At 53.9% G+C, this 23,994-nt stretch overlaps 1 protein-coding gene across 4 annotated transcripts in view; it reads right to left on the bottom strand.

Annotated features, from left to right (window-relative positions):
• Positions 1–23,994, bottom strand: part of RAI1 (retinoic acid induced 1) — a 73,660-nt gene that overhangs the window by 28,594 nt on the left and 21,072 nt on the right. For 3 of the 4 annotated variants that reach the window (XM_051632075.1, XM_051632071.1, XM_051632072.1), the window contains exon 2: positions 9,284–9,364. The gene's annotated coding sequence lies outside the window, so the exon portion shown is untranslated. Of the gene's footprint in view, positions 1–706; positions 808–9,283; positions 9,365–23,994 lie in introns of those variants that run through there. The other variant, XM_051632073.1, reaches the window with a different exon arrangement.

Here is a 23,994-nt window from a genome sequence, read left to right on the forward strand (position 1 = left end):
GATGGGGCTTGGAGCCGCCTGATCTGGTGGGAGGTGTCCCTGCCCATGCAGGGGGCTTGGAACAAGACGACCTTTAAAGGTCCCCTCCAACCCAAACTACACTGTGCTTCTACGCCTTGGAGCCGAAGAGGATCCTGGTTATCCCATCGGGGTCTGGCCCTCCCGCCACCTGCCAGGGCCCCGTGCCTGGAAGCGCGGGCTCGACAGCCTGTGAGCGCGGCTGCGGCCGGGCGGCGGCGGGGACCTGCTGTTTGAATGTCAACACCTCATTTATACATCTTGATTGGCTCTCATCAGCCATGCTGCGTTACACCTGATTGCTCCGAGCCCGGCGCGGGGTGCCAGACTGCAGCACCTAATTTCATTTAATTGGCCCTCCATCTGAAGCAAAACAGAAATAGAGGAATAATGAAACAATAAAGCCTCCCCCCCCGTCCCCCGCCTGAAAGAAAAAAAATAATTTAAAAAATTAAAATCTCTGCATTTTTAGGGGTTGGTTTTAATTTGCAGCCATGAGCAGGCTGCGGGCTGTGGGAATCCCTTCCTGGCAGTGCCGAGAGATGCTCTGCCACCCTGGTGTGCTTGTGCTCCCCCTCGGCCCGCGCTGAGCCCCATCCTCCCGTCACGCTCCCCTTGTGCTCCTTCTCCCACCCGCTCTCGCAAACCACCGAGGCTGAAATTTCAATTAAGAAAGAGAAATAATTACCCGCCGCTCCGCATTTCCTCTAAAATGGTAGCCAATGCCAGCACGCCCAGTCACTGCCTCCCGCCGCGTCCTGGCGCTCACCGGCGGCTCTGGCATTCGGTGACATTTCCAGGATAATGCCGGCCCAGCCGCCGCTCGCCGGTGGCCGCGACCGCAGCCGTGCCAGGAGGGCCAACGCCTGGAACTGATGCTCCCCAGCTCAGTGAGAGCTGGGCTGCCACGAGCCGTGGGGAACTGCTCATCAACTGCTGCTGATGTCCCCCAGTGGCCTTCAGGGAGGGGGGACAGGGCGCACGGGAGGGCAGGAAGGAGAGGACAGGCAGCAGCCTTGGCTGCACCCGTGGCACTGCTGGTGTGTGGAGCAGCACCAGGGAAGGACAGATTAACCCACTTTTGGGATACATCCCCAGCTTGGGGACATCAGCGATATGGCTTTATCATCCTCCCCCATAGAGCTGCTCCAGGGCACCTCGGGCGTGCCCACAGCCCCTGGGAATGGCTCTGTTTGTCTTCATTCCAGTGATGTTCCAGAAATCACATTTCTGGCATAGTTTTATTTTAGCACAGCCAGAAGTAAAAGAGGAACAAACCACATCAGGGCTGGAAAGGGCGCAAAGACCCCTTGGAGGATGCTGCACCATCCCACAACTGCTCCTGCAGCTTCTCCTTGTTTTCTCTGGATGTTTTCCCACTTCTTTTCCTGTAAGCTGGAGGGGGCCGCAGCAAAGGCTTCAAGTCCTGTGACTCTGGTGGCAGGAGATGTGGGAGCCCCGGGGCAGTGATCACAAGAACGGGGAAAGCAGCAACCTCAGGTTGCAGATTAGCTTCATTTTATAGCCAGGGAGGCAGAAACCTCCCGTGGTTCAACATCTCGCCAGGGACCACACAGGGAGCCAGGGAAAAGCCAGAGAGAGGTCGCAGGTCTCAGTGGGGAGACAGCATCCCCTCCCTGGGAAGGGAGGCAGCCTGCAGTCAGCGAGACCCCGAGGCTCCCCAGAACCATCATCACACTCCGAACTTCCAGTGGGGGCACACATGGCACCCTTTCCCTCTACGACCCCAAACACCCTCCCCTGCAATACCGGCGGGGGCTGCAGAAACCAGTTTGGTGGCGAGAGGCTTTTTAACCAAGTTGAAATGCACCTCCCTTGACTCGGTTCCCAGTTTGGCATGGAGGAGACCCAGCTTGGCCAGCAGCCACTGCGCTCAGCTCTGCACGTCCCTGCCGAGGGACACATTCCTCAGCACTGCAGCTAAGTGCAGCACAGCCTTTGAGGCCTTCACCCCTCCTTCAATGATAATTTATGCCCTCTGACCCAGCTCCCCCTTTTAAATCAGGCTGATCAATAGAGAAATCAGACAATCCTTTTAAGAAACTATCTCATCTTATCCTTCCAGCTAATGATCTCGGCTCTTCCTACAGCTGTTTGCAGATATGTAGCTGGGGGAAGTGGGAAGAAGAAAAGCCACTGGGCCAAATTTCTCCTTCCCAGTCCCAGCAGAAGCAGTGGCGTTGCTCCCAATTTACACAGGAGCAAAATGGGAGACACCAACCTCCTGTCTTTCCGAAAACGGCGGGGAGGGTTCCCACCAGCAGGCTGATGGCCCCTCTGGCAGTGCCACAACCGCTGAGCGTTGTGCTGCAGGGCAGCACCAAGTCCGAAAAATTGCCCCCTTGCCCATCTCACCATGGAACATGCCCTTCTCCCAGCCCAGGAGCCCTCTGAGGATGTTCTCCTTGCTCTTCCCACAGGCTGCAGCCTCCCAGCACGGCTGTGCGTGGCCTCCCCTGCAAAGAAAGCCCAGCAACACAAAAGCGCCAACCCCGAATCTGGCTCCTGGCCGAGCCATGGTTGCCCACACTCTGTGCCGTGCAGAACCACAAGTCCCAGCTCCTCTATGGTGAGCACGAGGGATTTTCCATCACTTGGCTGGCAAACCCTCGCCCCTCATGGGACCCTCACTTTGTCATGGCAGCAGAAGCTCACTGGTACAGCCACCTTCTGCCCACAGAGGAGCTAAACTGGATCGGTGGCAGACGGAGTGATGTCCAGCACAGCACCTTGGCAGGGAGGAGAAGGGCACAGGAAAGGTACACGAACAAGCCTCCAGAAGGGCTTTATTGATGGCAGCTGCATTTCTATTTAACTGGCAGAGGAACAGGGTTAACCAGAGAAGAGGGAAGCATCCAAGAACCCTGTAAGTTTTCAAAGTAAATCAGCTCCTGGAAAAAACACGCTCAGTAATCAAATGTCCCCTCCTCCTCTGTGCCTGCTGGACTTTTGACATTTATTCTGCTGCCTGAGAACCACCCAGAGGAAGGATGTATTTCTGGTATCTAAGAGCCATTCCTCATCCTGGAACACCAGGACGGGGATCTTTCCCTTACCTGGGCAGGGTGTGGCCCTCAGCACCCCCTCCCCATGGGGATCTCCCCCTGCAAACCACCCAGAAGACAGGATGAGACCATGCCCCAGGGATGCTTAGCACCCTCCCCACGCTCACTGCAAGCACGGTCTGAGCTTCTTCCAAGGTCCCCCAAGCACATGTCCCTTCCCACCCAGCCCTTGCTCTGAAGCCAGGCAGCGGATGCACAGGCTGAAGGGTGTGAAGGGCTGCGGCAGCGCAGCGCGGGTCCTGCCACAGCAGTCACAGTGAATTACAAGGTATTAGAGCCCTGCGCCGCTGTGCCCCTCGCGCAGCAGCAGTCACGGTGAAGGACATGCTATGATAGGACTAGAGTCTCCTCTGGAGAATCCAGTCTCAGGCCTGGTGAAAAGCAGTGGTATGAAGAGGCCAGCCCTGTTCTATAGATCATCCAGCGACAGGCGTGGTGAAGGACACGCGGTGACAGGACGAGGCGGCGCGGGGGCTTGCCCAGCCACAGCCAAGCTGAAGGACACAGTGTCTGGGGGGGACAGCCTGCCTCGCTGGATCAGGGGCCATCCACTCCTTTGCAAGCCAGCAACCGTGAACATTTTTAATTATTCTTCCCTACTTTATTGAGCATTTCATTTTCATTTATGTGCTGGCCATCTCCACCTGAGTACGTGGCCAGTGCTGCTCGTTTCCAACACTGCTCCTGTGTCCCCTCCTGACACGAGTTGGATGGGTCCCAGTGGAGCTGGAGATCTATCCCTAGCACAGGCAACCCATCCAGTGACCGACCTGCCCTGCAGCCCCTCTGTACACCCCACATGACATCGAGGGTCATAATGGAGCTGGGCAGAGCTTTCCTGATGCTCAGTGTCCCTCCTCACTGGAGCACAAGCACCGAGAGCCAATTTTAGTGACTGCCATAAATGCAGCAGGAGTGCTGTCCCCTGGTGAGGCATCGAGCGGTGACTAAGAGCGGAGATGACAATAAAGCGGAGGAAGCAAGGTCTGACTGCAAAGCAGCAAAACCAACCCCCTGAATCCAGCTTGGAGGCACTGCCTGATGATGCTCCCTCAAATCAGAATGGAGCAGGAGCCCTGCATGGGCACCAGCCAGTGACTGGAAACTGGATTCACTTGGGCTCAGGCTCAGCTCAGTCCTGGCACAGGTGGCGATCTCAAACAGAAGGGGAGAAAGGATTCCCCACATCAGGATGCTGGGATGGAGTTCAAGCCTCCTCAGCAAAGCACAGAGACTTATGCACAGCCCCAACGTATATAAATCTACCCCCCTAACACATTCCAGGTGGTGGATTGTGCACAACTTGACAGATCAACGTGTATTTATGGTGCTTTGGCACCAGGGATACAACCAGTTGGGATTTTTGCTCAGCTCTACCACTTGGGCATAGCGCAGCCACAACAAACCCATCTGAATAACTCTTGTTTCAACCAAGGCAGAGATCCAGCCTATTCCCCACGGAGAAAGCACAGACCTTGGGCCAAATTAATCTCCAATGGATCTCCATCAACTTCATGGAGTTACAACCACAATTTGGCCCAGGCCTGACATGTAAATCTGTTCATTCTTCTTCAGAATCGTCCAAATATCACAGCATTTGTTAGTGCAGGAGAGGGACGTATCTGCTGGGAGAGATCTCTTTGGATATCACACCAGCCCTTTTTTTTTTTTTCCTTTGCTGTCTGGGATAAAAGGCAAGCAAGATGGCCCATAGAACATCTCTGAGCTGTTTGGAAAAGGAATAGGAATTTCCTCCTGCAATTCCCAGTCTTTTGATAAGCAGGTGGGATGCGAGCAGGAATGACTCAATCAAGACCGTGCAATTTTTAATTAATTTGTGGATCCCTTGGCCGACTGATCACCTTGGAGACAAAGGGGAAGCCTCTCCTTTAACACTTGTGTGTGCCTGGTACTCTGAGCCTCCTCTTTTCACCAGCACATCTTTGGTCTTGAAAGCTGCACAAAAGGAAGAATCCCTTGATCTTTTGCCTCGGCTTTTGCTAAGACACACGGAAGGGGGAGCCGGGCTGGGGTTTTTTGGGGTGGTTTCTTTCACATTTTTGGGAGGATATTAAGAGCCCAAAATGCACACAGAGTGGGGTGGGGAAGGGAAAAAAATAGAGAAGGAAAGAGGGGGGGAAAAGCAAGCCTCAACAAATGAAAGCAGAGCGTTTTCCCCTTGTTCTGTTGACACCTTCTGCCCAGCCTGCTCCATCCCCAAGGGGAATGAGTTGAAAGGTTCAAGCTACATCAAGTGGTGAGTAATGCAGCAGGAGGCTCCTGCTCTGGGCTGGGCTCTTGCCCTCCACCCCTGGGCTCACTGCCCCCTGCCCTGTGCCCGATGCTGTGGGGGGCAGAGCCCAGCCCTCACCCTCCCCTTCTCCCCCCTCCCCAGCAGCCACAGTGGGGATGCGGGAACTTCCTAGGCAGTGACTGACACTACAATTATCGATTGCTGGCTGCAAAGGCTTGCTCTCGCCTCCCCCCCCCCCCCCCCTTCTCACTTGTTTTCTTCTGTGCAGCAGAGTGCCAGCCTTCAGAGACTGCTGCTGGAAAAGGCTGGGATTGACGGGGTGTCAAGATATCCACTGCCCCCAGCTTTTAATGTTCCCTTGCAGGGGGGGAGTGGGAAGAGCCCCTGCACCGGCAAGGGGACGCTCAGCTGGCTCCAAAAGAAGGGAGGAATGAAAAGCCTTCCTCTCTCCTCTGTCGAGGAGAAGCTCTTGAACACAAGCAGCATTTTCAGCCTCAGCTTGGCTGCTGAGGAAATCTCAAGATGCTGGGAAGGAGGAGAAGTGGAGTGCCAGCCAAAAATCCAGGCACCCCAGAAAAACAGCACCCACCCCACCAAGGGGTGGTATGCACACATGACCCTGTGCCCATTGGATTTGTTTGTGGCCATTTTGGAGGCAGGGAGGGCAAGAGGCATCCTGGCCAGACGAGTGTTAATGAAGGATCTGGGAAGGTCTAGCTGCAAGCAAACCCAATATTCACTTTAATCCCAAACAACGAGGTCACCCGGCAAAGGCTGCAGAAGGACTGAGCCTCCCTAGCCTCGGTCCATCCTCTGCTGCTTGGTACCAACATCATGGGGGGACCAGACCAGAGGGTATTCCTAGCAAAGACCAGCAAAACAGCAGCTCCTGGTGCCCCCTGTGGTCATCCACCAAAAGCTGCGATGCCACCTCAGGAGATCACCCTGCCTGATGGCCTTGGGAGCCAGGGCTCCTGCGTCCTCTATGAGTTCCATTCACAGCTGAGCTGGCCACCCCTGGCAACCTGCCCACGGAGGTGTTTGCAAAACCTGGTGGCACCTTGGGACCACAGCTAAGTGTTATGAGCTGGAACCAGAGGCCTGAAATTAAAGCCAGCTCCACAACCATTGGTGTCGACACCTGGTGACGGGAGGAGAGGGATCGATGACGGAGAGTCTGTCGCTCCCAGGGTCAATGCACGATTCTCGAGGATATCAGATGTCCAGGTTAACTGTTTTGCCTCTGTGCTAAGGGCTGGTGGAGCCCCATCCTGCTCACACATCCCTTTCCAGACTCAGCCCCACAGCCACGAATGCCACTGAGAGCATCCTCAGGGCTCATGGCTCTTGTTTTCGTCCATGTAGAACACAAGTGTAGCTGCAAAAAGTGCCCAGGGTTGGGAGAGGAACACGGGGGCAATAGAGACCTGACCCCCAGGTGACAGACTGCAGAGAGCCACCCTAGACCCCTGTGGGCCAGGAGAACAGGGCTGCATTGTGCCCTCTGCACCAAGTGGGCTTGTGGCACCCCACAGCATCCCATGACACCCCACAGCAAGCCCAGGCAGGAGGCACAAGCCACCCCCTCACTACCAGCCATCCCCACGTGCCAGGGTGGGCAGGGTCCATCCAGCAGCCCTGGGGGTCCTGCGAGGACAAGAACCACCCACAGGGTCTCACCCTGACAGCTCCCGGGCAGGGGGGGGTTTAGCTACAAATCTCCTCCTCCAGCATGGCACAACCCCCTGCCCTGAGAGGGGACCAGAGGGTCTTACCTACCCTAAGCCCACTGAGTTGGCTTAGGAGGGGACACAGCTTGGCACCTTGACCCCGGCACAGCCAGATTTGCACCAGCCCCCCCCCTTAAAAATAAACCAAAACCCCAAGAAAACAGAGCACGGCATGAATAACAAAAGCAGCGATCAGTAAAGACTCTCCCAAGAGGCTGCAAGTTCTTCAATTAGAGCTCTCATTATAGGAACGAGAAACTCCACGCCGTCTTCTGTACGGATAACACTATTTTCCCCTCTCTCTTTTAAAGAAAAAAGGGAGGGAGGGAGGGAGAGGAAGGCTGCATCTCTAATGCAACAGACAGGTCTGCTGAGATTCACTTTGGCTCTTATTTTGACTTTCATCTAAAAGAGCTGCCCTGGGAATCCATTAAGTCCAATTTAAATCGGCTCTCCGCCCTCACGGCTTCTCCCCGCCTTCATGCCACCCCCCCGCCCCGGCTCCCTTCTCTCTCCCCCTCCTTAGAAGCAAACAAACACAAAAGCAAGGCCAGGCAGGGCAGGCAGCAAAGGGCAGGCAGTGAAGGGCAGCACCGGGGGGGGGTTCAGAGCCATTCCCGGGGGGATTACAGCCCTTCCCGGGGCAGTTGCTCTATCTTTACTTCCACCCAAATAAACACAATCTGGCCGCGTTTGGATAACACCTCAGTATCACCCACCTCAGCGGCGCTTTTAGTGGGGGGGGCTTTGGGACCTGCCTCTGCTCCCCACACATTCCCCTCCCCCACGCACCGGTGTTATTTCCCCCTGATTTTATTATTTTCGAGTACAATCAGCTCCATTAACGCCGCAGCCGGCAAAGTTGGATGGGATATAATCGCACACTTCAGTCCAGGTTTGGTTTTGTTTCCACCCACCCCCTCCCCACCCCCTACCCCAAGATCATTCCTCTGCCTTTGGGAATAGCTTCCCACCCCCCCCGCAGCCCTGCAGCCGGGTAAGGGACAGACCTCTTGCCTTTCATCTCACCACACTCATTCAAGCTCTGCTTCTGTCGTATAAGCAGTTTTCCAGCTCTTCCCACCCCCCCGTAACACACCCGCTCTGCATTGCATCCTATTCATATGTTTTCAATCATCGCCGCTTCGTTATTTAAAACAAAAGCCCATAGGCAACCCCCCCCCACCAGCCACCCCCACCCCCGGGCTCCGAGCCCCCTCGCCGAGCTCCTCGGTTATTCCCTCGGTTTGTTTGTTTATTAACGTCAACGGAGGATTTTGGAGCAAAATTTGCCGTGGGAGTAAAGGGAGCGGGAGGTGAAAGTCCCAACCGAGGGGGCTTTCCAAAGGCGCAGCCAGATGTGCAACCCCTGAGATTTCTCGGGGTTATCTGCTAGATCCATTTTTTTTTATTATTATTCTTATTTTCTCCCCCTTCCTGCCCCACCAGCCACCGAATAAAAGAAAGAAAATCCATCAAGTCAGTGTCCTCACGTGCAGACAGCGGCGGGGAGAGCCCGGCACCGCCGCAACTTTTGTAAGTCTAACAACCACGCACCTCGGTAACTCCGAAATCAAATAAGCCTCCCCTGGAAGATTCCCCTCTGCAGAGGCTTTCGCAGCCCCCGTGCCCCTTATTATTTCAACTTTGGAAAAAAAAGTAGGAGTCAGGAGCAGCAAAATGAATCCATCCCTTACACACACAAACAACCCAAGTCTCAGCTGTATCTTTGTTCAGACACCCATCAATCGGCAAGTCAGGAGGGTTTCTGGACCGGCTGCAAATTTCTTTATTACTTCCAGAAAAGCAAAACAATCCAACCCCCCCCCCCCCCCCCAACCACCACCACCACCACCACCAACCTCCACCAACCTCCTCCTCCGCTGCTGCTGCAAATAGGACACACACACACACACACACACACAAACCTCCCCCCCCTCCCCAAACTCCGCGATGCCGGCCCCGCGCATCCTTTCCATCGCAGCCGCACACGAGTTGCACAAGAGAAAAATAAATCCGGAAAAAGCTCCGTCTGCACGTATCATCGCCCACCCCCCCCCCCCCCCATCACCACCACCACCTCCTCTCACACCCTGCTTCCCCCCCTCCAATTCTGCTGCAGCTTTAATTAAAAAAAAAAAAACAACACAGGAAAAAAAAATAGCAAAGCATAAAAATGTAGCTTGCAACAATACCTGCGATGGTCCTCGCTCTCTCCTCTCTCTCCTGCTGGCTCGCTCTCCTCCTCTTCCAGAGCACAGTAGCCAGATTAGATCCTTAGAAAAAAAAATGTGAGAAATAGCACAATTCTCCTCTTTTTTTTTTTTTTTGCCTTTTTTTTTTTTGCTTCCCTTCTCAGCAGCCCTTCTGAGCTCCTTCACTAACCATTATTCATAGACCACTAGGGGATACAAGGTAATTAGAAACGGCCCTATAGCATCCAGCCTGAAAATGTAATGCCAGCGGTAGGAGTGGTGGAGGGCTCTGCCTCCGGGCGGCTCCGGCAGAAAAGTGCTCGGAGGAGCTGGGGACGAGGTGAGAAGTGGGGTGGAGGCGAGAGAGAGCGGCTGCCGGTGGCTCTCCCTGCAGAGACCAGGGTGGCCAAGGGACACACACACCCAGGGACGCCAGGTTGGGTTGGGGGATGGTTTGGGGAGGAGGTTTGTTGTTTGTTTGGGTTTTTGGTGTTGGTTTTTTTGGGTGTTGGTTTTTTTTTTTTTTTTGGGGGGGTGTTTTGTTTTTTTAAAAAAATTTCTTTTATCTTTTTTTTTGGAGTGGGCTCGTCGTGCCCGTATTGAGCCGTGCTGGGGCTGCGTGTGTGTGTATGTGTGTGTGTGTGTGTGTTTGTGCCAGGAATAGCAATCAGCAGAGGCAGCACACAGAGCGCAAAAATGCCATCATGCAGGGTCAACAGAAAGCTGCAGACATTTATTTTTTATTTTTTATTTTTTTTTGTAGGCTTAATCCTCTGGAGCTGTGGAGAGGGAAGAGGAGGAGGCTGCTGCCTTCTTTATAGTTTTGATTTTTTTTTTTTCCTCTTCCAGCCTCGTAGGATGAGATTAAACGCCCTCCACACACACACACAAGCCAGCCCCAGTGATCCCAACCCTGCACCGGGGAGATGCCGGAGTCGGCGCGGGGTGGGATGCGGGTCTCGCCGCCGGGATGAGCTGGGTGGGATGAGCTGGGTGGGCTTGCGCGGCGGCGGGGAAGGAAAGCAAGAGGGAGGGGGGAAGCAAATGAACAAATCACACCTGCAGCTTTCTGCGCGCTGTAACCAGCTGCAACGCGGGCAGGAAAAATACAGGCGCGCGGGCTCCCAGCACCCTGCATCTGCGGGGATTTAGGTGCACGGTGAACTGATGGCAGCTCAGTGCTGGGAGCGGTTGTTTGGGGGGGGCTTATTCTAAAAAGGGGGGGAAAGGGAGACAGTAACAAGGAGCAATCCCTCCCCACACACAGCTGTTTCCAAGGGGTAGATAAAACACGGCGCAGAGATGAGGAGGGGGAGCTGGTTCCCTCCTGAAGGCAAGCAGAGTGCTGCTCGCCAGGGAGGGCTCCAGTGGCCCTGGCACACTGGGACACCTGTGTCCTCCTGCCAGCAGCGCCTGGTCATGCAGCTCCTGCCCGGAGGGTGCAAACGCCCAGCGCTGCCTCCTCCCACCACTCCGCTCTGAGCCGCTCTTTAATTGAACTAAAGCTGTTCACCTTGATAACGCAGCACGGCGGCAAGTTTCCGAGCCGTATGCGGGGGGCTGGAGAGCTATTTGATCCACTTCCAAGGTGCTGCCTTTCAATTCAACCCCTTGCTCTTGAAGGATGGATAACCAGACCCTCTCTTTTCCCTGTTAATTACTCAAGATAGCAAGCATCGAGCTGCAAAACAGACCAAACCTCACAAGGGAACCCAGTGTCTGCCAAAGCAGACTGCTTGGTACCATCTCCCCTGTCCCCTTTCTCCCCATCCTCCTCCACATCCCTGCCCCAATTCCAACCCCAGCCTGGCTCTTTCCAGCTAACACACCACAGAACGCTCACAACCACCTCCAACTTCACATGTGCCTCTCTGCAGGATGGTAAACTGAGCCAGGACATCACAGCTCTCCTGGGACTCGGTATTTATCCCCCATAACCACCAATTCCCCCTGTCCTTCATGGGGAAGAGCCCCTCCACTGTTTGGCACCACAGACTGCCCTAGGAAAGCCAAGGTGGGACATCCCCAACGGACATCACCCCCAGCTTCTCCTCTAGGATTGAGAGAAGACTAAAGGACTTGTGATTTTTACACTACAATCCCACACATTCAGTGATCTGGTGCATCCAGGTCATTTCACAGCTCTGGTACGGTTGAAATCCCCACCTGTGGGAGTCTTGTGATTTCAGAAGAACCTCAGCCTTTCTCTCCTTAAACCCAGACCTCACCACGACGAGGAGAAAGGTTGAAACCACAAGCCCCCGAGCGCCCCATATGCAAATGAAATCACCACCAAACGCTTTGTTTTTTAAACGCTGCAATTTTCCCGGCAGCTTCATAGCCCCGTGACTCTGATTTACGGGTTCACAAAGGCTTGATTTCAATGACTTCTCAGCACTTCTGAGGTGCCAACACCCACATCACCTCCATTTGCATGACATGGCTGTGTCTGCATCAGCCCAACCACTGGCTGGGTGGGAGACCATCACCTATCACAGCAATTAACTTTAATCATTAAAGCCTCTGAGGTTGTAGAGGATGGTGCTGTGCAGTGGTGTGGATGGGAAAGTTTCCATCCCCTTGATGAAATCTGGCTATGGAACATCCTGGTGAGTGGTCCACAGCCCCCCACCATGGATGTGGACAGGACCCTGTGCCCACTGCGCTCACCAGCTGCCTCTTTGGAGCAGATCTCACCCCCAACTACAGCAAACCCAGTGTGACCAGCATCAAAAAGCCTCTTCCCATCTTCCCCACCACCAGCTCACTTTGCTGATCAAAGTCATAATTATAAAAATCTCAGACTGGTTTGGATTGGAAGGGACCTTTAAAAACCATCTAGTCCCAACCCCTTGCATGGGCAGGGACATCTTCCACAAACCAGGTTGCTCCAAGCTCCATCCAATGTGGCCTTGAACACTTCCAGGGATGGGGCAACCACACCTTCCCTGGGCAACCTGGGCCAGTGTCTCACCACCCTCATAGTGAAGAATTTCTTCCTAATTTCTAAACTAAATCTCCCCTCTTCCAGTTTAAAGCCATTCCCCATCCCATCCCATCACTCCCTGTCCTTGTACAAAGTCCCTCTCCAGCTTTCCTGTAGCCCCTCCAGGCACTGGAAGGTGCTCTAAGGTCTCCCTGGAGCCTTTTCTTTTCCAAGCTGAATAACCCCAACTCTCTCAGCCTGTCTCCAGAGCAGAGCTGCTCCAGCCCTTGGATCAGTTGGAGGCTCCTCTATAAGTACCCCCCCAAACTCCTACCCTGGGGGGGCTAAAAAATAATGACTCATTGCAATGTCATTTCTGGAGCTGCTAAAACAAAAGCACCCTGGCTCAGTCAGTGTCTCGTCACCGTGACCTACAAAGATAAAGCTTCTTCTTCTGTGCTGAGAAAAATGAGCTTTTCCCCACCAGCCTCCCCTTCCACTCAACCCAGGGTTCCTGGGGCCTCCCTGGTGCCTACACGGGATGCTCTGAGCCAGCTCTTCCTCATTCCTTTTCCTGTCCTCCTTCTTCCTGGCTGACTTTCCTGCAGTCCCACTCCTGATCATCCCAATGGATTTCTCCCACCCCCTGGCCCAGGTGACACCTTGCCCCATGCTCACAGCTCAGTGCAGGCAGGGAGCAGGCAGCCCTGCCCCAACTCCCATCAAGCTCCATGCACCAGCTCCAAGCAGATCCGATGGATTTTCATTTCCTAAATTTGCCCTTCGGGCTATTTCTAACGAGCTTCCTCGTGCTTAAAAAATAAAAAAAGAAATAGAAATCCTTCATCTCCCAGTGTCGGAGCCGCAACGCTCGGGACAATCGTGCCCGCAAGGAAGCTCAAAATTAATTATATCGCGGTCGCTTTAGGTAGAGGTGCCGTGGCACTGACCTCCTCAGACCAGCTCCCACCTGGGACCCGGGGCTCAGCCAGAAACCCCCTCCCAGAGCAAAGAGGCTTTATTGGGCCTTGAGAAATGTATTTGCCTGGTGTGACGTTTGGCCAGCGCAGCACAGCCCTGGGCGAGGAGCCACCGATGTCCTCCCGTGACCCCGTCTCCTCATTGCACCCCAAGTCCCCCGCCCCGAGCTCCCCGTGTAGCCTCTGCTCACAGCACCGGGTCCAGCCCACCACCCAGACTCAACCCTCCCATCCAGAGGGAGGAATTGGTCCTGGGTGCCTTCGTTTCCTCTAATCAGAAGTTTAATGAGTTTCCCAACGCCTGGCACATCCCCGCTTCACACCACCGCCCCCTCCCAGGCCGGCCCCGCTCCCGCGCTGTGCCGAGGCCCCCGCCGTCTCCGAGGATTTCCTTGGTGGGAGAGAAGTGATTATTTCTCTCAAAAGGTCTCTTATAATGGAAACCATCTCTCCATCCCTCCTTGGTCTCCTCCTGCCGTGACCCAGGCTCCGTCGAGATGAGCTCTGCTCCAAGGCAGCGCTGTGTTTCCATGGAAAGAGTGAATAGCTGAGTCTTCCCAGTGGTTTATTAGAATTCCTTTTACTTCGATGGAGAGTTTTAGAGCAAAGTAAAAAGGCTTTAATGTGGGGCTAATGGAGCCCCTGGGAAGTCCAGGAAGGAAATCTCCCCTGGAGAAGAGGAGGCGTGAGGAGAGGGAGGGCAACTTTCAAGACAAATTCCTGGACAGGTTGAAATTTTTTTGCAGAAGCCATCTCAGGCAGCGAGAAATGGAAATGAATGTTTGTTTTATTTTTAACAGATGTTACAAGAGACCTGCCAGTAATTCAGCATACGATGCAAAACCTAGATCCCACTCACTTTTCCTGCCTGTCTTCTATTCCCTCCTTCTCCTGCTCGCTAAGAAAGCTTATTTGCGTTTAGCATATGATATTTAAAAAAAAATAAAATTGAGCAATAAAATAACAATTGTAAGCCACTTCATTTCCTCCCTCCCTAAGGCCTTGGTTTCAGTTTAAATCCTTGGTTGTAGCAGCTATTAATTGTTTTTAATAATTCTTTTCCATCTCCTTACATTTCCCAAGCCCCCCTACTCGCCTGCTTTGGGGGTTCCCCTCTTTCCCAGTCCCCTGTCCCACTCTCTCCCTGCTGTTCCCCCAAGGGACACCACAGCTCTTGACTCTGGAAAATATTTGGAGCACAAAGACTACTGCTCTCTGCCTGGGGATGTCCTGGTGTGAAATACAGCCTGCAGCCTCCTTTTTTGGGGAAAATACAGGGATTTGGATGTGATTAAGAGATGGGGAGACAGAAAGGGGAGGAGGTATGATGTGGGGGTCCTAAAACCATCCAGCCAGTGGTTGGAAAAGGAGTAAGAGCCTGGTCCTCCAAAAAACAAGGTGCAGAAGCAGTGCTTGCCCAGCCAGTTGGCAGCATTGAAGTCAATCTAAAACTGACCATGATACCAGAGCAGTATTTGGGGAAACGGGCAAGTTACGGCACTTGTGAAGGTCACACATGAAAACCAGACCTCGGAGGCCAAGGACAGTCCCGGGCAGAGGAGCTCTGAGACCAACAGATGCCAGATCTCCTGAAAATGAGCAAGTTTGGCAGCTTCTGGTTTCACCCTTGGTGGCAAAACACAAGCTGCAAATGGCTCCTCCTTTTCACACCTAACATGGAAAACCATTTTTCTCCCCCAGATATCCAGCTTTCCAAAGAGCAAGGTCCTACAGAATGCTGGACCAGCCAAATCCACATGCAGGTCAAGGCTCCCACAAGTCACAGGAATACCTGGGAGAGGCCACGGCTTTTTCTGTGCAAGGGACAGTGCTCTTCCAGCTCAAAGTGTCAAGTCAAAGGGCAGGAAATTCAAGGTGACTTTCTGCCTCCTTTCTCATTAGCACCCCTGCATGCACAGTCCTGAGTGGGGCAGGCTCTGCAGCCTGTCATCCCACACACCAGCACAGCTGGATTCACCCTGCATCCATGCCTTGTTTGCAGGATCCTGAGCTGGAAAGGATGAGATGGACTCTGGAGAGCAGCAGGGCAGCACTGATACAAACAGGGTGTCCCTGTGCCCTGTATACATCCTGAACCCTGCCTGAATTCCAGGCAGAAAATGGCATCCGTGAGCATTTCCAGGTGATGGAGGAAAACTGGCTGTTTTCACCAAGCTTTCTCCTCTTCCCGTGACAATCCTGCACCTGGTTAGCAACTGTCGGAAAGAGGTTAATCACAGTCCTTAAATCAGGAACCTCATTGCGGAATGCTTGGGATGCACATCTGTGCTCTCCACAGCTCATCTCCAGCGGCGTTTGGCAGCAGGCACTATGCCAAAAAAAACACCAACCCCAAATAAGGCCCAACAACACCCCCAAAAAATAAGCATCCCAGAGTGGGGGACCCTGCTAATTCCTTGAGTTGGTCCCGTGGCACCTGTGAAGCCCTGGCCACGACTGTGGGTTAAAGGCATCTTGGTTAATGTGGTGTTGGCACAGCTGTTACAAGGTAGAAAAGGCTTTTCAGGGGGTTGGCTTTTGCTCACTGGCCAGCTTTGTGATGGACAGGAGGAGGTGTCAGCTCAAATTTCTGGGGGACAGGGAGTGATCCATGAGGATCACAACTGATCTTGGACCATGACCGGAGCTCAGCCCAGGCTGGCCTTTGGCAGAGCAAAGGCTGGAGCTCCAGCGACTGCCCAGCTTTGCTCCTGGTTTTCAAGCATTGCAAAGCCTGGCCTTGCTATGTCTAGACTTGTCCCAGGGGATCACTTTGCTCTCCGTTTTGGGAAAAACAAGCATTTCAGAGCGTCGGAGCCCTTCAGAGCAGGGCCTGGCTGGTGCTGGGCCGGGCCCTGGGCTGCAGAGCCGGCGGCACCGGAGACGGAGGCTGCTACGTGTGCACACACAGCCCGGGAAATGGAGAGGAACTGATCCCGGAGGCAAATCCCTTTTGTTCTAACCCCGTTGCTGTAACTGGATCTCCCCACGGTTCTCAGCTCAGGAGCCGCGGTGGATCACAATCGCTTTCATGCCTTCTCCCCGTGCCAGCCTGTCACATCCTCCCACCGCTGCCGGCGGCGAGAGGCATCGCTCCCAGCTGCTCACCTGCTGCTGCACACGAGGGGTGCACGGTGGTCATGAGCAAAAACCCGAGCAGGAGCAGACTGCAGATCCGCGGCATGAGACCACCCCCGACTCACAGGCTGCCCCCCCCCCCCCCCAGGTCTCCCCCTCCAACCCATCCTCCTCCCCCGACAGCTCCCGCCTCTCCCCGCTGCCGCCGTTCGGCTGCAGAAATGCTGATTCACAGAGCCCGGCGAGGGGGGAGGCGTTTGGGAGGCAGGGAGAGGAGCAGCCCGGCTGCTCTGCCTATCCCCACCCGCACACCCGACCTCCCCGCCAGCTCTCCCAGCGCTCAGCAGCCACAACCGAGTCGCTGCCGATCAACCCGCTCTCTGCGCTTCTCCCAGCACCTCTTCCCCAGCGACTCCCTCGCCTCTCAGCAAGGTGAATTCATCCCTCTCCGGGAGAGCTCCCGTGCTGGTTTTTCTCCCCTTTCTGCACAGGGGAAAACAAGGTGAGAGATTTCACGCCACGTGCCCAGCATCCCGCAGCGAGATGCCGGGATAGCCGGGATGGGGGTGGCAGGGATGGAGCAGTGCAGGAGGTGAGGAGGATGGCACATGGGTCCCCAAGGAAGCAATTGGCTTTCCAAGCCGTGGGGCAAAGCGAACAGCCCCCCTGACCTGCCAGAGCCCTTGCTCACCGATGCTTTATTGCATCACATGATCCAGGCTCCATCTCCTCCTTCCAGGGCAGCAAAACCCGCCTGCCTCGCCTCACCTCACCTCCCCTCTGCTGCCAGCGTGGTGCACCTGGAGAGCTCCCTGCCTGCTGCAGGCCTGGAACTGGAGACAGCAAAACGATGCTTCTTCGGGGCAAGCTGTGGGAACAGTCCAGGGCAGGCTGCAAAAGCAAGGGCTGGCTGTCCAAGCATCCTGCTTCTCTGAAGTCCAGGTCCCTTCCCTCTAGGACAACCACTCAGGTAAATACATCTAATCATCTGACCAGTTCTACTCCATCTTGTGTGTTTGGTTGCATTCAGTGACCCCCTTCACTTCTCCTCCCTAAGGCCACACTTCATCCCAAAGTCACCTGCAGTGCCACAATGGATGCAAATGCTCTGGGACCTATTGGGCTGACACAGACCTTCATCACCTCACACTGCCCTGTGCCACATCCCTCTGGGCAGCACAGACCAGGCGGCATCCATACTGGACTGAGGGATGTGGGAGATAAGCCCAGTGAACCAGGCAGGGAAACCAATATTGCCTCCACCTCTGCAAGCTCAAGGGCACATGCTTGATGTGTCTGGGGACAGCAAGGGCATCAGCAGGACACCCCTCACCACTGCTGTGCTGCTACATCTGCACCCCTGAGGCTCACAAACCAAACCCAAAAGCAAACCCACGTTTTACTTTATTCCTCTCATTTTTTCTGCAGGGCTGTATGGAAGCAGTGACAGTTCCCTGATCCCCTCTGCACAGGTGACCCAGTGGGGTGACCTAGCCAGCTCAGGGCTCACTGAAAAGCCACAGTGCATCTGAATAGACTTCCACCATGCAAATGTAAAGGCCCCAGTGGGTTTGAATAGGAGCCCTTGAGGTATTTTCTCGGCAGTGCCTTGAGGCAACCACCTGAATCCTTCCTGACTGCTGCACAAACCCAAAATGTCTCCAGCAGCTTGGGATTATGGACAGACTTTGCAGAGGAGTGCCCAGGGCACCACAGCCTGCACTGTCACCTCCCAGGTGTCCCCACGTGCACTCAACCCTCGAAAAACAAGGCACGGTGATGATAAGATGACTGAGGCCCAGATGCCAAGGCAGGAAACCAAGCTGAAGTTTTCACATTCATCATATCAAGCTCTATTCTTTTTCATCTATTTCAAGGCAAGTCAAAAAGAGGTTCACACTCTCCCCTGGCAAAGCACAGAGGATGACGTGAGCCTGTCTCTTGCATTGCAAGTAGAGTGTGTCAAGCAATTAGCAAGTAATCAGGAATTCAGATAGGGTGGGCAGGATATGATCCCTCAAAGCTCTGGCAGAAGCAAAACCAATCCTGGAGTTTCCCATCAGGCATGGAAGGCAGCAGAGGGAGCAGGGGCTGCTGGTGAGCCCTCGGCAAGGCGAGCAGACCCCGTGCCAGCAGAGCCTGCTGCCATAAACCATCTCGCGTTTAGCGAGCGCTGTAGCTAAGAAGCCCCAGGCGTTCATGCATAGATTTTTCCCTCATTCATTCCTAACCTCAGCAAGGTGGCCAGAGCAATTCAAAGTCCTGGTTTCCAGGGATCCTGCAGACCTGCCAGGTCACCAGAGCACTCTGGTGAATGTCCCATACCTAGGCATTTTGGTGTTGCATTAACTCTTGCTGCTGTCACCCGCTTTACTCCCTGCAGCTTTGACCCTGCTGGTTTCTTCTCAGCATCTGCCCAGCAGCCCAAATCCTGCTCTCCTGGAGTTCAGTGGGCAAAACCAATGTGACAGCAGGAGCAAACCTTCTGAGCTTGCTTCAGAAAGCTGTTTCCACTTTGGTCCCCCAGTTCTGCTGCAACCATGTCACACAAAGCCCTGGCACAGCACACAAGCTGTACGGTACCACCTCACCACGCTGGGCTCTGCCATGTGGCAGGCACCAAAAGCACCTTGGAGTGGGGGGCACTCGTAGCCTCCCAAGACACCTCGCTGGTCCCTACGAGCACCAAACCAGCCCTGCAAGAAGACAAGGAGGATGATCCCAGGGTATGAGCTGCCAACCTGGGCACACACCTCCCTCTGGGAGGGCAGAAGGAGCCGGCGCCACGGCGGGTTGTGAAGGGGACGCCTCATCTGCCACCCGCCCCTTCTCCCCTCCATTGCCAAGGTAGCAGCAGACAATGCTATCTGCTGGGTTGCCAGCCGTCCCTCCTCCCGCTGTCTCTTTAGCCAGAAAACTCTCCATCTGTCTCCAGATGGGGTGTTTCTACCACTCCAGTCAAACCGATTCAGAGTGGAACAATGATGCTTTGTTAACAAAACAATTTTTGTGTGTCAAGCCCTCCTTCTTGCGTTTCTTCCCCCCACCCCCCCCCAGTCCCCAGTGGGTCAGCTTTGTGTGACGTCCTGCATTTTGTTGTTTCTTTCACATTTTAAAGGCTCCGTATTTGAGTACAAAAGGTGCCCGCGGAGCAGCTTTCATCTGCGAGGCAAGATTTGACACACAGGCAGATCACAATTGCGACAGGAGGTTCGTGATGTGGTGGTTAAGGGTGGTGTCAGGACCTTCAGAGTGATGAAGCATGATTTCCAGTGATTTTTGCCTCCAGGATAAAAATTAGAGCTGGTCCTCTGCTGCTTACAGGGCTTCTGTGAGCTGGAATCCCCCAAGAGCTCATGGAAGGAGTAGCAAGAGAGAACTGGAGCTTGCTTTGGTGCAGGACAGATGCCAGACATGTCCACCCGTCCTTTTCACATCCTCCTGTCCTTCTTGTGTCCTCCTGTGCAGGACACAGCATCTCTCTCAGCTTGTGAGGGGAAAGGATGAGCACACAGAGCCAATCTGCATGCCTATGAGCAAACCACAACCCTCTCCCCAGCACAAACCTCACAGTGGTCAGGAAAGCAAAACCTCAGCCCTGCCACTGCCAGAGCCTCCGAGCCAAGATCCTGGGGTGCACTTGACTTCTCCCCAGCCACAGGGTTGGACCATCCCCCTTGACCTGCTCCCTCACCTAACAGCAGGAAGGAGATCTCTCTTTTCTCTTCCCAAGACATCTCCACAGGCCTCCAAGAAGATCAGCTCTTCATTTTTTTTTCCTTTTTATCCTTTTTTTTTTTTTTTTTTTTGCCCTGAAGCAACAAGCACACAAACCACCTTCTGCTCTGCACACAACCAGAAACTCGCAGCAAATAACCAACCTGCTGGCTCCAAAGCAAACAGCTTTGTGCTCCTAAGCGGGCTGGCAATTCCTACACAAGTGGGACTTTTTCTTCCAGCTCCCCCCACGTTTGCAGGGAAGTTCCCTCCTCCTTCCTGTCCTCAGGTAACTGCGTCTTCATGGAAACACCAATATTTTTATGAGTCACCCTCCTTCTTCTCCCTCTCCTGCTCCATAGCCAACACCCTTCTGCTTTTGGGATCAAAGCCAAAGGGGACCAGCTGTGTTGTGTCCTTTCCTCTCCAGCCTTTTTCCTTTTGCAGCCGTTACCAGCAGAAGCCCCTGCTGTTCTGACTGCTTCCCCTCCATCCCACTCCTGCCATCCCTGCTCCTGCTCCAGCCACTTCAGGAACACATGGAACCATCCAGAGCTCTGGGATCGGTCCCCTCTGGCATGCACAGGAGCTGCCCTGCCAGCCACTCTGGCTGCTGCCCTGCCTGTCATGTGCTGCTTCTGAGGAAGAAATGTGCTCAGAGAAATGGGATAATCCACTTCCACTGAAATCCCATCCTAATTCCCTGCGTTTGGAAACTCCTCTGCAGACCACAGCACAAGACTGCATCTCCCTTCCAAAACAGCAGCTCCACGAGTACCTTCCCTCTGGCTCCTATCAGCACGGGTGCAACTTCTGCTGGGAAAGTCCAGGCGTGCCTGAGCCAGCAGCTGAGGGAACAGAAATCTCCCTCCATCTTCACATGCTGCTGAACATCTCCCGCAGCCCTCGGCGCTGCAGCAGGGATTTGTAATGCAACGGGGGATAATTAGTGCCAGGGATGCGCTTCTTGCTGCATCCAGGAAAACCTGCCCATTTTTGGCCTCTGAGGGAGCACCGCTCGTGCACGCTCGATGGAATCATTGAATAATTTCAGTTGGAGAAGGCCTTTAAGATCATCAAGTCCCACCATTAAAGCAGCACTGCCAAGTCCACCACTAAACCATGTCCCTAAGTGTCACATCTACACGGCTTTTAAATACCTCGAGAGACCGTGACTCAAAGCGGCTTCCAAGTAGCTTGGAAGCTACTTCCATCTGCAACAACTCACAGGCCTGATGGGTCTATCTTCAGGGATCACACCCTGGCCTTCGTGGCCTCTTGTCTTGACCACACCACCTGCAAATTCCACACTGAGCAGAGCTACAGCCCCCACTTCCCAACACTTTGCTGTAACTCCTAGCCAAAATCCAGCTTGGAGCTGTCTCTTCCACAAGGACTTTGAAAAAAGCATTGCAGAGAATTAAGTCTTAGTGCTTTTTATATGTAAAATGCTGAATTTAGCTTCTAATGGCAATTCCCAGCAGAAAAAGATGGTTAGCAGTGGCGGGCATATGTATGAATACTTTTTAAGCAAACGCTGTGAGGCAGGAAATGTATCAGTCCTCATGGAAAGCTCCACAGTTTGCTGCTGCTGGCATCTAAAAGCAAAGTTTCAAACATGGCTTTTGCATTCTGTGCTGTGCTACACACATCCCTCTGGAATCCCTTCCCTCAGGAATGGTTTCTCAGCCTTTCTCCCAAGGTCACGCGCGTGTCACGGTGACCTGCCCGGCCCGGGAGGGAGGCAGCGTCTGCGTCCCTCACCAGATACTCCACTGACTCGTTGGTAAATAAAAGCCAGGGGATCTACTTGACTGGTCTCCTCAGCTGCTCTTTCCAAAGGAGTAAAGGGCTGACATACAAAATACCCATGTCCTGGATTTCTGGGAGGTTTTCACTGAGAGTTCATTGTTTTTCCCCAGCAAAGCCAGGGAAGAATTTACAGCCGGTCAGCGCAGCGAGGCTGCTCTGCTTTCTCTTTCCTGGGACAGAAACCCAGTTTCAACCAGACTGCTAGCAGCTAAATGCAAGTCCCTTAGCAGCTTCCAGGGTGAAAATATTCCCTCTCCAGATCTCCTTTTATGTCCACAACACATTATTCCGGTGGAGGGCTCTCTTGCTAAGAAAAGCTGTGACAACTCCCAGCCCTGTCTCCAAAGTGGTTCAGGTATGGGAGCCAGCTCCCTGCCACGCATCCCTTGGTCCTACTGCCCAGCTGAGATGTCCTTAATGCCTCCATCTGTCCCCTCCAGGCTCTGGCTGGCTTAGCTCTCAGATAGAGAATACATACAGCAGGCTGCAAGGCTGCTTCTCCTAAATGGACACTCCTCCAGCAGCTTCAGAAGAAATGTTGTCTGCTAAGTCCCCCAGCCCACTCCTGGGCACTTCTGGGGGTTTCCATGCTAAGCCATCTTTGTCCCACACACTGCATGTGGACAGACAGGAGGTTCACACCAAAATCCACCTCTCCTCTTTGCTTCTAAGTGAACCAAAACAAAAAAACAAAAACAGATGGAAAAATCAAATGCTGACAGTGTGAAGCATGTGGGCTGCACTTGCATCAGCCCTTCTGGAGCTGCAAAGCCTCTTTCTTCCCACTTTAGGGTCCCAGGGCAAAGCCAGCCTTCCCAAAAAGGTTAATGCTGGGGAGGTTATTGCTAGGGGGGTCCTGCTACTCCCCCCTGCTAACAAACAGCACAGAGATGGAAGAGGCAGAGGGAAGGAAGGGAAAGGAAGAGAGTAGACTTAGCAGTTTAGGATGGTCCAGGAGGAACAATTTTGTCTTCCAAGCAGGATTTTCATGATGCACAGTGAACAGGGCAATGGAGCATCAGACCAAATAGTGGGGGACAGCCACAAAGAGGACACTGAGCTGCTTTTAACTGAGCTCCATCCATCCCACACGCTCCCTGAGGCAGAGCCCCTGAGGAAGAAAGAGCTTGTGACCACAGAATTAAGACTGAGCCCTAATGAATGCCTGTTGCTCTGCTGGACGTGAGCTGCTCGGGTGTCTTGAATGCTGGGATTTTACACATGCAGCGCCCAACTTACTAACCTTCTTCATGTAATTTTTAGTGTTGTTTTTGTGCACATCTAAGCTTATCTTCTACCACAGCCTCTTCTGTTCACCATCTTTCTAGCGTAAACAACACCCCAGACTCCTCCAGGTCCCTACTCGAGAGTGCATCAGTACTCCTAAAATTCCCTGAAAGCTCCTCAGTTTTGCCATCGCCCCTGGGAACCAGGATGAGCTTATAGGGCAGCAACAGGGCTGTCCCAGACTTGATTCCAGTTCCCACTGGGAGCCTTCCTGGCCTGGTGAGGCTTGGGGGTTTGCCCCCCCTCATCCTCCTGCCACACCAAGGCTGGCAGAGCCACACGGCAGGAAGAGGGGGAAGGAGAGAGGCTGTGGTGGGGGCAGGGGCTGGCTGAGTGTTTGTGGAGTAACGCTCAAACTGCCGTAACCGATTGCCTTGTTTACACTGGCCCCTGGGAAAACCACCCTGGGGATGGAGATGGAGAAGCATCCAGAAGCCTCTGAGAGCAGGAGAAGCTCTGCACTCTCCTGCCTCTTACTTTTACCTCCAAAACCATCTCCCTCACGTCGCTGTCAAGGTGTGAAAGCTTTAACATCATTGTAGTTAAGTACAGAAGGGATGAGGAAACGAAAGGGAAAAAATCTGATGGGAGTGTGGCTCTTCCACAGCAGCATAGGCTGCCCCTCGCCAAGTGGAGCCCTTGGTACCCAAGGATGCACCAAGAAGAGCTGCTGGGCCAGAGGCTACGGAGAGGAGTTGCCAGGCCACACAGGAAAAGAGGGAGAAGAAATAGGAACCACCTTAAGGGAGGGGAGCCGCCAGCAGAACAGTTAAAAATGACTAAATACTTTCCCAGTATCACTCCTCCACGTAAGCACTGCTGTAATTGCCCTTGGGATGTTGCACAACGGCAAGAGGGAGGGGCAGGTGCTGGCAGGGCCAGTCACCACACCAAAAGGCATGCAAACCCCT

This window comes from Apus apus, chromosome 14, assembly GCF_020740795.1.
Source record: "Apus apus isolate bApuApu2 chromosome 14, bApuApu2.pri.cur, whole genome shotgun sequence".
Classification (NCBI taxonomy): domain Eukaryota; kingdom Metazoa; phylum Chordata; class Aves; order Apodiformes; family Apodidae; genus Apus; species Apus apus.